Source organism: Grammomys surdaster, unplaced genomic scaffold (genome assembly GCF_004785775.1).
Source record: "Grammomys surdaster isolate TR1022 unplaced genomic scaffold, NIH_TR_1.0 135, whole genome shotgun sequence".
In the NCBI taxonomy this organism is placed as follows: Eukaryota; Metazoa; Chordata; class Mammalia; order Rodentia; family Muridae; genus Grammomys; species Grammomys surdaster.
Window position 1 is genome coordinate 6,456,720 of NW_021604593.1, and position 14,816 is coordinate 6,471,535.

Here is a 14,816-nt window from a genome sequence, read left to right on the forward strand (position 1 = left end):
TTTGTGCATATTATGTTTTGTCTTTTATTTGTCTATTTGGTTTCTAAAGAAAGAGAAGACATGGAGTTGAATGTAAAGGGAGGTAGAGAAAATCTTGGAAAGAAAAAAAAAGGAGGAAACAGAATATATTGTATGAATTTTCAATAAAAATAAATAAACAATAAACAAAAATTAAGGGTAAATTGATAAAATTGAAACATTGGCCAACCTTGAAAATTTTGTGAAGTTCTACTGAATAAGGAGTTGATGTATTTACATGTATGCCAAGCACACAAGAGGCCTATTTATTTCTTACATAGAATAAATATGTAAAGAATGTTCCTACTTGTGTACATGTTCCTCTAGGGAGAGTGGTCAATGGGGTCATTGTTCCAAGGAACCACTTACTCTAATTATGCCTTTAAGCAAATCATCATTTTGGCTTGAAATACACATTATAAGGTTTATAGAAAACATCTCCATAGCTTTGAGCCTTGGCATTGAAGAGTAATTTTCAAAATATGCATAACTGGGATTATAATCTGGAGTCCAGTTTCTTCAGTCATGAATTGTAAGCCCACATGTGATCACATAACAGAATACGAGGTCTTCATTGTAAAAAGAAAAGCAAATAGACAGCAGTAAAAGAGTTTCAAAGGTGCAATGGACAAACATTAATTCAAGCCCAAACATGTCATGCGTTTAAGGTATTTCTGGCAGAGCTCGTCTTATCACATCATGTGACTCTGTCAAAGCTTTCATTCTGAACACATAACTCTCACATTCTGTACTTCCAATGTCATGCCATCACGTCATGCTATGCCAAGAAAGGCTGCCTAAATACCTTGGCTCAGAGTCCAGATTACTGGATGCTGTGAATGTGTTTTTTACTGTAGATACAGAGATTTCTACTCTTTTAGGAAAGTAAGAGTTTAGTTACAGAAAACAAAATTTAATATTTTCCTACCAACATTCTTCAGCATGTACCTTTGGGATATGTATATGCTAGTATGTTAATTTTAAAACTTGTTTGAGTTGAAGATTTGAAGTTCAATGTGTTATTAAGTTAATTTTTGTTTGATATTAAGAAGGAATTTTTGACAATGACTGAAATGCCCTAAAAATACTTTTGCCACTTCATACTTTATACACACAAAGTGGCATTCCCATCACTGTTAGTTATAAAACAGTCTCAACTCTGAAGAATATTGGAGTTGCCCTATGTCTTTCAGTACCAAATATTGAGCACAGATATAATCATGCAAAAAACAAATCATATTTTTCCAATAGTATGTTATTTGCATCAATCTTTAGTAAATAGTAAAATGACCTGTAAAACGGTTTTAAAATAAAATTTTCATGAATTATTGTCAATAAATGTTTCATTTACACGCCTGTCACATACCTAAATGTATGTGAATAGGTTGGAACCTATTCATACCTATTCATTTATATGCTACCTGGGCACTTTTATACAACATCAGCAAAGGAGTAATAGTTGAGGTGCAAGTGAGTTTGAGGTACAAAGCCCAGACTGTTTATTATTTGGCTTGCTACTAACCCTTGTTCCAAATACCTCTTCCACAATTTCTAGAGTAGAAGGATGAGAGGTTTGTTTTGTTTTGTTTTATAATGAGTTTTTTTTAAAACTTTATAATGGTTATGTCTTTATTTACATTTCAAATGCTATCCATCTTCCCAGTTTGCCCTCCAAAAATGCCCCATCCCACCCTCCTTCCCCCATGAGAATACTCCCTGTCCATCCACCAACTCCTGCCCCACCACCCTAGCATTCCCCTCTGCTGGGGCATCGAGCATCCACAAGACCAAGGGCCTCTCCTCCCACTGATACCAGACAAGACCATCCTCTGCTACTTATGTAGCTAGCGACCTGGGCTTCCCCTTGTGTATTTTTTGTTGGTGGTTTAGTCCCTGGGATCTCTGGGGGATCTGGTTGGTAGATGTTGTTGTTCTTCCTATGGGGTTGCAAACTCCTTCAGCTCCTTCAGTCTTTCTTTTAACTCCACCATTGGGATCTCCATGCTCAGTTCGATGGCTGGCTGCAAGCATCGACATCTGTATCTGTAAGGTTCTGGCAGAGCTTCTCAGGAGACATCCATATCAGGCTCCTGTCAGCAAGCACTTTTTGGCATCAGCAGTAGTGTCTTGGTTTGGTGTCTGCATATGGAATGGATCGCCAGGTGGGGCAGTCTGTGAGTGGTCTTTTTTCAGTCTTTGCTCCACTCTTTGTCCCTGTATTTCATTTAGACGGGAGCAATTCTGTGTTAAAATTTTGTGACGGGTGGATGGGGCCATCCCTCAACCGGGGACCATGCCTAACCTCAATATAGTTTCTATAGGTTTTCTCTCTCCTTTGTTGAATATTTCAGCTAATTCCATCCCTGTGGGTCCTGGGAACCTCTTGCTTTCCCTATGCCTGAGACGATCTGTTGACAAACCCCAGTTCCCCATCCCCAAAGGTTACACACCTTTGTTCAATATCCTGATCCTCTGTACACCTCCCCCGTCTCCTCATACACCTGATTCTGTCCCCTCTTTCTCCTCCCCGCTCCTCCCTTCCCCCTTAGTCCCACCCACACTCTACCTCCCGTGATTATTTTCTTACCCCTTCTAAGTAGGACTGACACATTCACACTTTGATTTTCCTTCTTCTTAAGCTTCATGTGGTCTGTGAGTTGTATCTTGGGTATTCCAAGCATTTGAGCTAATATCCACTTATCAGTGAGGGCATACCATGTGTATTCTTTTATGATTGGGTTACCTCACTCAGGATGATATTTTCTAGATCCATCGATTTGCCTGTGAATTTCATGAATTCATTGTTTTTCATCGCTGAGTAGTACTCCACTGTGTAAAAGTATCACATTTTCCTCTGTTCAGGGTTGTCTGGGTTTTTTAAACTTTCTGGCTATTATAAATAAGACTGCTATGAACATAGTGGAGCATGTGTCCTTGTTATATGTTGGAGCATCTTCTGGGTATATGCCCAGGAGTGGTATAGGTGGGTCCTCAGGTAATACTGTTTCCAAATTTCTGAAGGACTGCCAGACTGATTTCCAGAGAGGTTGTACCAGCTTGCAATTCCACCAACAATGGAGGAGTGTACCTCTTTCTTCACATCCTCACCAGCATCTGCTATCACCTGAGTTTTTGATCTTAGCCATTCTGACTGGTGTGAGGTGGAATCTCGGGGTAGTTTTGATTTGCATCTCCCTGATGACTAAGAATGTTAAACATTTCTTTAAGTGCTTTTTAGTCATGCAATATTTATCAGTTGAGAATTCTCTGTTTAGCTCTGTATTCCATTTCTTAATAGGGCTATTTGGTTCTCTGGAGTCAAATATCTTGAGTTCTTTGTATATTTTGGATATTAGCCCTCTATTGGATGTAGGGTAAAGATCTTTTTCTAGTATGTGGGTTGCCGTTTTCTCCTCTTGATAGTGTTTTTTACCTTACTGAAGATTGTCAATTTTATGGGGTCCCTATTGTCAATTGTTGATCTTAGGGCATAAGCCACTGATGCTCTGTTCAGAAACTTTCCCCCTGTGCCCATGTGTTTGAGGCCCTTCCCCACTTTTTATTCTATTAGATTCAGTGTATCTGGTTTTATGTGGAGGTCCTTGATCCTCTTGAACTTGAGCTTTGTACAAGGAGATAAAAAAAAAATGTGTCAATTTGCATTCTTCTACATGCTGACCTCCAGTTGAACCAGCACCATTTATTGAATATACTGCCTTTTTTCCACTGGATGATTTTAGCTTCTTTGTCAAGGATCAAGTGACTATAGGTGTGTGGGTTCATTTCTGTATCTTCAATTCTCGTCCATTGATCTACATGACTGTCTCTGTACCAATATCATGCAGTTTTTATCACTATTACTCTGTAGTAGAGCTTGAGGTCAGAGATGGTGATTCCCCCAGAAGTTCTCTATTGTTGAGATTAGTTTTCACTATCCTGGGTTTTTTGTTGTTCCAAATGAATTTGAGAATTGCTATTTCTATCTCTATGAAGAATTGAATTGGAATTTTGATGGAGATTGCATTGAATCTGTAGATTGGTTTTGGTAAGATGGCCATTTTTACTATATTAATCCTGCTGATCCATGAGCATGGGAAATCTTTCCATCTTCTGAGATCTTCTTCAGTTTCTTTCTTCAGAGACTTGAAGTTCTTGTCATGCATATCTTTTCCTTCCTTGGTTAGATTCACACCAAGGTATTTTATTTTATTTGTGACTACTGAGAAGGGTGGCATCTCCCTAATTTCTTTCTTAGCCTGTTTATCTTTTGAGTAGAGGAAGGCTCTGATTTGTTTGAGTTAATTTTATAACCAGCCACTTTGCTGAAGTTGTTTATCAGATGAAGGAATGCTTTGGTGGAATTTTTGAGGTCACTTTATACTATCATATTATCTGCAAATAGTGATATTTTTATTACTTACTTTCTATTTCAATTTGTATCACTTTTACTTCCTTGTGCTGTCTAATTGCTCTGGCTAGGACTTTCCAGTACTATATTGAATAGATAGTGAGAGAGTGGGCAGCTTTGTCTAGTCCCTGATCTTAGTGGGATTGCTTCAAGTCTCTCTCCATTTATTTTGATGTTAGCTACTGGTTTGCTGTATATTGCTTTTACTATGTTTAGGTAGGGGCCTTGAATTCCTAATCTTTCCAAGACTTTTAGCGTGAAGGAATGTTGAATTTTGTCAATTTTTTTCAGCATCTAATGAGATTTTCATGTGGTTTCTTTCTTTGAGTTTGATTATATAGCAGATTATATTGATGGATTTCCATATATTGAACCATTCCTGCGTCCCTGGGATGAAGCCTACTTGATCATGTTGGATGATCATTTTGATGTGTTCTTGGATTCAGTTTGCAAGAATTTTATTGAGTATTTTTGCATCAATATTCATAAGGAAAATTGGTCTGAAGTTTTCTTTCTTTGTTGGGTCTTTGTTTGGTGGCTTCATAGATGAATTAGGTAGTATTCCTTCTTTTTCCATTTTGTGGAATAGTATGAAGTGTATTGGAATTAGATTTTCTTTGAAAGTCTGATAGAATTCTGCACTAAAACCATCTGGTCCTGGGATTTTTTTGGTGGGGAGACTTTTAATGACTGCTTCTATTTCATTAGGGGTTATGGGATTGTTTAGATTTTGTATTGAGCCTCATTTCCCTACTCTTTCTTTGATATCATTCTAAGCCGTACACATTAAAAGTCAGATATACAATAAAGAGGGAAAATTTAAAACACTATAACACTGGAACAAAGTATAATCAGCCCTCCATATTTGGGTTCTACATCTGAAAATTCAACCAACTGTAGACAAAATAATTCTTTAAGTATGTCTATACTGAACATATTCAGATACTTTTTGTTCATTATTCTCTCACACCACATCCTATATTTATACAGCATTACATTGTTTTAATGATAAAAGATAGCTAAAAATAATGGAATGTAAACAAGGGAGTGTGCACAGATTAAATGTAAACACTGTACCCGTGTCAGCAAAGGACTTGAGTATTTGTACATTTGGGTATCTGTGGCAGATCTTGAAATGAAGTTACTATTGGTACTGATGGGTAATTGAAAAGGCAAACTCTCACAGACCACTAAAGTTTCTATGAATATCACAGGCAAGCTATAGTATTCAATGGTTATCATTTCATGAAGTCACCAGGAACAATATTAAAATATTTTTTATTAAATATAAAATATTTTTTATTAAAATAAAAAATAGCTTTGTGTTTCAGTGCTAAGTGAAAAAGTAAGAATCCTAAATTATAGAAAGTATTAGCACAACTATCCAAAGCAAACAAACTGCAAATTCTCAGGAGAAATCCCCAAAGAGAAACAACTGAATTGTTGGCTTTGAGTGATTGAAACTTCATTCCTCTCATGTTTAATGTAGTGAACTACAACAAACCAGCATTACTTTGATAATAAAAACAAACATGACTTTTAAATACAGAATATGAATTCTGATGGTATTTAAGCATAAGATTGACAATTTCTATCACATATGTGTTAAATGTGGTACAAAAAATCTAAATGTCACAAGCAAAATGGTACTACTACTACCACTATGTATTACACATATATGTGTGTATATATACAGTATATATATATATTTGTGTGTGTGTGTGTGTGTGTGTGTGTGTAATGTTTTCAAAAGATTTAGTGATATATTATCTCAATCAGCTCTTCAAAAAATAAAAGTAGCTTAAAAGTACAACTCATAAACCAAGAGTAGCAATTGAGTCTCTCCAGTAGTGGAGGAACATTCCTCAAACTCAGTCAAACCCAGTCCTGTTTGGTACCAACGTTATTCACTTCTCTTCAGACCACAAAATGTCTAAACTTTAGCCTTTAGCCTTCTCCATGTAGACAGTGTTTATCACTTCTCAAAGTCTGCTCTTCTGAGTTTTATAACAATGAAAGACATACTTGAGCTGTTAAATATTTGCACAATTATTTGTCCTATCACATTTTAAGCTTTTAAAAGACTAGTATCAATCAAAACCTCGATATAAAAGGAAATAGTTGTATCAAACTCATTCAATCCTATCTTTGTTAGCTTCCTGTCCTCCAAAGAGATTTCTTGAGTCAATCATATTTCCTAGGAGTCAATATGGACTGACACCCTAGTCTGGTAGATCCAGCAGAGTGTGGTGAGATAGATAATGCTCTATTTTATGAACTAGAACAAGCTCTTAAAAATAATTTTTGTACTAATTTTTAAACATTTTATATTTATATTTTATATACCTTAAGAAAACAATGTCATCATTCCATATACATATATATTTGAGAATGATCAGCACTGTCAGTAACTTGCAAACCCATGTCCACATGTAGTTACACAAGTAATGTGTGTATGTATGATAGGAACACTGAAGAGCCATTATCAAAGATGTTTTTAAATAAACAATGACAACTTGATAACTACAGGTAAGACATATTAAAGAGATGCATTTTATTCTCTGGAACTCCATGTATTTTTCATTCAGGTCTCTGTCTCATACCCTTCCAATGCCCCCAACCATACTCAGTCACTCCTGGGTCTCTCAACAGTGACTTAGTCTTCCACCATTCTCCATGAACCTTATTCTTGGTTGTCAGCTAAAATCCCTGCTAAGCTACTGGCTACAAGAAAATCCTATTATTCCTAAAAGGGATTTACATTTTACAGAGTGTCACTAAAGAGCATAAAAAACTTAATTTCCAAATACTATTCTTTACATGCTTCCCACCCATCTGGGTTAAACTTCAACTTTATTTCTACTCAGCTTTGCCTTTTTCCAGCCTGACATTTGTTCTTTTATTAACCGCAATCCCATAATTTTTCGATTCTTTCTTCCAAGTATTCTTGTTCTCTGAATAAAAAAAGATCAGATGGCCTTATAATCAACACTTATACAGGCATTATCTAAGCATTGGTTGGACCTCCTCTTTTCTCACCTCTGTAGGTCAATTGTTTATGCCTGATTCCATGTCTGATTCTATACATCTCTACTTCTTCAATGTTTAGTCAGTATTCTCTAAAAGTTTCAGTAGCCCTGAGTAGAGTCTGTTTATTACAAACTATTACCTTAATTCACATGATTTTATGACCAAACACTGTATTTTCTCATAACTGACTACAGAATTCTCACTCAGTTTGAGCCATTTGCCATGAGATGTCCCGCCTTCCCATGTACAATTATATAAATTGTAATACCCTCCTGCAGGCTCGGGTGTATGAATATTTTGCTGATGATATTGTTTGAAAAGGCCTTTAGATGTGGAGCTTTCTTGTAGAAGATAGATACTGGGGGTCGTCTTTGTGTTTTATAGCCAGATCTCACTTCCTGTTCATTCTTTGCCTCCTGGCTACAGATGCAGTGTTACCAACTGCCTTCCATAGCCCCTGGAGTTCTAAGTTCAAATAAACTAATGATCCCTTAACTTGCTTCTTATATATTTTATCATAGCAGCGAGAAAACTAAGATGCAACTTTGATGTCAGTTCTCACAAACACAACTTCTGAACTCCTAGAAAGAAAATGGGCTCACATAATAAAAATAATCATTAAATCATAACAGAAATAAATGAATATATGACTGATGATAAGTTTTCAGTTGCCTATGAAGCCACATGGTAAGGAATCTCTAGCTGAGCCTCTGGACCTTACAGAAGGCTACCCTATACCAGCTAATCTGTTCTTTTCAATCACAGTGGCTACAAATGAAGTAAATGACTTTATAAATATTCTATCCTTCTTACATTAAAATCAATAAGCATGAATTTTGAGTAGCTTACTATAAAATTTAAGTATTATAATGAAACAAACATTATAGCCAAGTTAACTTGAACAATATAGAATTCTTATTAAAATTTAGTGGATCAGGAATCCATCATGCAAGCAAATCATGAGAAGAAAACAGAATGTAGACATCTAAACAATCACCATTGATGCTGCAAAAGTGGCCTGGTGACAGAGAATAGGACTAGAAGACATACAGCCTTCATTTTGATTATGTATCACAAGAATTTTCATGGAAACCTTGTCATTCATTATATTGATCTTCACATAATGAAAACTAAAAATTCTGCTTTCTTTTCAGATTATATACATTTTGTGATTCGCCTAAAATATGAAGATATTGATCAAATTTGATACTATAAATGAAATTGTATTGATAAATCAATGTTGAAATTAATGAATATCTAGTGCTAGTTAATGATAAAAAGAGTAAAATATCAGATACAGAAATTCACTCATTCTTTTAAATAAATGTTAGATTGTTTCTAAAAATAAAGAGAAAGAATTCCTTCCCTTCCATTATGTAGCCTACCTTAACTATAGTTGTACTTCAAATTAATTATTGAAGATCAGAGAAAAATGGGGGAGAAAGAATGGAAGGACAGCTGAGAGGAGGAGAGAGGAAGAACTTGTGCTGGTGGATGATTGAAAGAGAAAGACGTCTTAGGTTTCCACCTAGACCAAGAGGTTTCCCTAGCATATCAGTGAATCCTTGTCTGTGTGACGTACACTGTGCTATTGGTCCATTCTTAAAATAATTTCTTTACATATTCTTGAAATTGCATTGTTCGTTGTCTTAGTTGGGGTTTCCATTTCTGTTGTAAACACCATGACCAAAAACAAAGTGGGAAGGAAATGATTTATTTCAGCAAACAATTTCACATCACAGTCCATTCCTGAGGGAAGTTATGGCAAGAATTCAAACAGAGCAGAAACCTGGAGGTAGGAGCTACTGCAGAGGTCATGAAGAAATGTTGCTTACTGGCTTGCTTTCCTTAGCTTGCTCAAACTGCTGTCTTACATACCATAAAACTACTACTTGCCTGGGGCTTGTATCACCCTCTATAGACTGGGCCTGCCAACTTCAAACACTAGTCCAGAAAATGCTCTATGGACTTACCTACAGGAAAATCATATGGGGGTATTTTTCTCAATGGAAGAGTCCCTCCGCCCAAATAATTCTAACTTAGGTTGGCAGTAAACTAGGCAGGACACTCAGATTTTAATTGGGAATAATACAAGTGAAAATAGTTTGGAATTTTACTTGTTGAACAAGCAGGGTGTGACTCAAGTATCAGTGACACCATTAGGAAGGCAAGATGATAAATTTTGTAAATTAGCATTCGTGCTAAAATAGTTAAGAAGCACTATATTCTCTGAAGGATGTGATTAAACAAGGCTAACCTTGACAATACTTTGAGTTCTTTATTCTCTGAAGCTAAAATTACTAAAGAAATCTACCTCTCCCTCTCTATCCCCCTCTCCCCCTTCCTTCTTCCTCTACATTTCCCTTACTCTCCCATCTCTCTGTCTCTGCATCCATGAATATCAGTCAAGAGCTACAATACCTGAGAGTTGTTTAAAATGACAAGTCACATTATGGTGGTATGTATTCAAACAAAAGTTTGAGGGGAGAATTACATGCCATACATGCCGTATTGTATGATATATAAATTTCAATTTTATAATAATTTTAAAACTTTCCTGATGTGGATCAATACTCCTTGGACTTGACTTAGTATTGAGATAGGCAATTCTGTAAAGTACTGGCAGGGTATCCATCCCCTGGTTTTATTCTCGGGATAATGTCCTTTCCTTGGATATAGGTAGGGTCTATAACTTTGTTCCAGTCAGTAACCATGGTGGTGTGCTATTACTCCTACAGTACCTTTATTTCTTAACTAGAAGTAACATTTTCCTAGCTTGGAAAAATAAACAATAATGATGTGAAATTATTATGGCCTGATGGTAGAAGAAACACAGCCTTCTAAGATGTGTGGACAAGCAACAGCCAATAAGAAGCTGTGGCCTTCACTTAATCCCAAGGAAGTAAATTCTACCAGTACACTCCTGAGCTCCAGTTAAACTGTCAGCTAGATCATGCCTTTTTGACACCTGGAGAATCCCTGATCACAGGACCCAAGCAAGTGTGCTCAGATTGTTAACTTACATTTATTGAAATAATAAATATATACAATTGTGACTCTTCTGGTATTGTGTGACAGAGCACAGGAAATTGGCGTAAGCTCTTTTTTGCAAAGATTTCTACATACAGAACCGGTTCACCCTTGTGAGCCCAGCGTGCTCCTAGGTTCCAGGTAAAGCCTCAGAGATGGTTTTGCCTGATATTTTTCTTCTCTTAGTGTTTTAACACAGATCATTTATCTTGACAATTGTTGCAGTTTAGTGGAGAAGATAATTAAAATATAATTTAAATGTTTCATCGGGGCAACTCAGTATGCCCCTCATCTCTCTGTAAATGTTCCTAGGCTTATCCAATTTGTTCGGTATTTAGTCTTCAAATGGGAGGCTGCAGGAACTAAAATTTAGCTATTTCCATTGGTGTATATAAGGAGAAAAGAGTTCTAGGCCAATTTTAGGAGCCTCTTCTTGTTTTCTTATTTATTTTCACCTTTGGAATTAGTTCTGAAAAGTAGAGCAGTCATGCATACTGACATGACAGTCATCAAAGTAGAGATCTGTCTTCTCCTATACCTCTGCCTCTTAGCACCATGTTTAGAAACAACACTTTATTTGCTGGGTATTGTCTTCTGTGTAGAGAGGGAAAACAGGATAGGTGAGGACAGAATCCTGCTTTCCTTTTCTGCTTCTACCTACATTCCTTAAAGAATAATTGTGAATATGAAATGAGGAGAAATTGTAAAAAAAATTTCAGTGTTTGAAATTTATTGTGAGTTTTAAAAAATGGAAAAGCACTGGGCAGTGGTGGCACATGCCTTTAATTTCAGCACTTGGGAGGCAGAGGCAGGTGGATTTCTGAGTTTGAGGCCAGCCTGGTCTACAGAGTGAGTTCCAGGACAGCCAGTTTCTATACCGAGAAACTCTGTCTTGAAAAACAAAAAATGAAAAAAAAACAACAACAACAAAAATGGAAAAGCATTTTTCAAGCAGGAAAGTGACACATGGTAAGGTAAGACTAGACCGTCTTCAAAAGTTAGATGACCTTTTTTTCTTCAATACAAAGAATTTTTTAAATGTATTCATTTCCCTAGTCACAAAAAATTGTTATTAACAGAAAAAAAATTTATTTTTATTTTTATTTCGTGTCCTTGAAAACTTTACACAATTCTCAAAAAATAGTGGAGTATCAAAAACATGTGTTCTCTGACAATTCTAAAACTAATTAATAATGAAAACACATCCTCAGACTTGGGAGGATAATAACCTTGTCTATTTTTAAAAATGTAATTTCCCTGTGTATGCTAACAACGTTTTTCTTCTTTTCTATTCAGTCTGAGAAATAGCAGAACTGTGTCATTAGTCTGGACTAGGAAGTGATAAACAACATTGTTACGGCTCTGTGCTTGGGGTTTGCTAAAGGCTCTGAAGTGGGACTCTCATTATTTGATACAGACAAGTTGCTAAGTGAGTGTCAAGGCCATTGTTGATGCCTGGAGTGTCTGGAGCCACCCTGGTGTGTTAGCCTTCCCTAGTACTCTCCATTCTGTGCAAAGCCAGAGACTCTTTTTCCCTTTCTCCCTCCTGTCATCATTTCTTAAAACATCCAGATATTTTTTTTTCATTCAATACCATGTTTATCATTGCAGCTGTGCCCACACAAAGTCACAACAGGGTTCCAGAAATTTAAAAAGGAAGTTGATGCTCTTAAAATATGACATTTAAGGAATAGTGCAATCAATTCCAATCATCTTTCCATTGTTGTGGTCACAGATCTTTCAGAAGACCCAGAAATGTAGATGAAGGAGCCACTGATCACAGAACATGTGTCTCCACTTGGTCGTTTGTTGGTCCCCACATACACCCTCTTATTATTTTGCTGTTCTTCTCTTCCTAATATGTCTCTTGAGAATCCTTTTCTAACTCTTCTTTCCCACTGTGACTATCTACTACTCTTAACTGGACACTACACATTTTTCAAAGGGTTTATTATACAGGAGAAGCTAATGCTTATATGTATTTACTCTTGACCTACAGTAAAAGCAGCTGAAGAATTAAGTCATGTGGTGTACATCTTTCTGAATCACTGCATTGTCTAACCGTTCATTGATATAGCATGTCAGTGGCGCTTCCATATTGCTGTAACTAAAATATGTAAAACCTTTAAATGATGTTTCTCCTTAAAAGACAGCTGCCTACACACACATACTATACACATACACTTTTTATTTACTTGTCCTTTTTATGCTGGCCTTTTAAAATGCCTTTAAATGATATGCTGAGCATAATTACTTTTTTCCTTTTTTAAAAAATATTCCTTTGTATGGGTGTTTTGCATGTAGGTATGTCTGTGCAACATGTGTGTACAATACAATGCCTACAGAGGCCAAGAGAAGCCATTGAATCCCCTGAGATTGGAGTTCTAGACCACTGTGAGCTACCACTTGAATGCTGGAAACTAAACCTAGTCCTCTGGAAAATCAGCCATGTTCTTAAATGCTGAGTCATCTCTCCAGCCCCCAGGCATAGTTTTTTAGCAAGTCCTTTCTTGTTTGCACAAAGAGAGAAATTTTCTTTCCAGCACGTTCCAACTGAAGATCTCCGTGCAATGTCTGGAAGTGATACACACTGAGGTCACCTATGCCACTGCTAAAAGTACAGAATAAGCTCAGAGATGCCATAGGTGTCACTTAAGATACTTCTGCTCTGAGCAAAACACTTTTTCTGTTATTTCTCCTGTGATATGGGAAGCTAACAGCAAGATCAGTCCCTTGCTTTCCTCAACAATCTGAATTTTATTTGTCCAAACTTTATTAAACACCTTCCATTAAAAAGAGTCCATTACTACCACTACCCATATACCATGACATTAATCCAGGGCTAAGGTGGTGTATGTGTTTATGAAACTATCCTTCCAGCCAGAATGTAGCATGCAACATTTGTCTTCATGGTGGCAGCCTTGGAGCAAACTCTAGACATAGCTTTGGGGTTCCACCAAGTAGTGAAAATTCTTAATGTAATGTAATGTTTTCCTAGGATGTTCAAGTAGTCTCACAGGTACTTTGAGACTTTTCATCAAAGATCCTGTCACCAGCTACCACTGAATCATTTATATCGGCCTTCCTGACAACTGTGATGGCATTATACAGGGACTAGTCACTCTCTACCATAAGCAAGTCTAGGCACAGTTATAGGGATGGAGATGAGAGTCTTCTTGCCTTGGGCATCCAGTGAGGAAATCATACCTCTAACCTTCTATCTGAATTTCCTTTCACATCTGACAATGAATGTCCCAGTACTTTTGGAAAGAGAGAGGACTCAGACTGATTTGCATAGGGCCTCTTCAGACCCCCCTCAGACATGTATTTAACACAGTACATGTTACTTTTTCCAACATATCCTGCATGAGGAGTTTAGAAAAGATGACTGACTTTGAGAATGTTGAATCCTAATTTTTCATTAACAGTCACTCAATATCCTTCCATTACGTAGACTCTGATTTCAGAATTATATTTCTCAACTTTTAGCTTAATCTTTAAAGAAGAAAGAATAGAATCACCATATGTTGGGATTACATTTCAAACATAGCATGTGAATGCACCATGCTTCTCACTGGTCACATGGACCTTTTTGGTGTTGTTAACGGACAAGTGGGTGGCTCTGTGGAGAAGGACAGAATGCAATCTGTGAGGTGTAGACCTTTTTCCAAAGGAGATCACCTGCTTAGAAACTGACTAAAGACACTATGAACAACCTCAGTATCCTGGATTCAGCAATGTCCAACAAAGTCTTTTTTGCAGGACAGGTGACATCTAAATCTTTTGGCCCCATCATTGGAAACTGTTGCTTTGCCTCAACTGTCCTCAGTAGGCTTTTCCATGGCACAGCAATCACCTAGGAACATTGTCGGAACACAAAGCTGAGAGTTTCTTGGGAGCTAATAGTCTTCTTTTCTATAGGATGATGGGAGGAAGCATCATATTGCCAGCTTGTATGCACGAGCTTGTATGGCTAGTGCTCTGTTCCCTGTGACAAAGCAGCCCCTGAAGCCCACAAGCAATAATCTGACTCATCATACAAGTTGATATTCTGTGATCATCAGACCAAATCATACCCTGTCATCTCTCTAGTTCATAGGATAAGGGAAAAGAATATGCTGAATCTTGCCACTTTATTTCTAGTAATGCAAATAAATTCATATTATATGTTTTAATGTAAAATCATATTTTTTCCAAAATTAAATAAATAAACATGTTTTCTATAAAGTAGTCTTTGTGATATATATATATATATGTATATATATACATATATATATATGTGTATGTGTGTATATGTGTGTGTGTATGTGTGTGTGTGTATGTGTGTGTA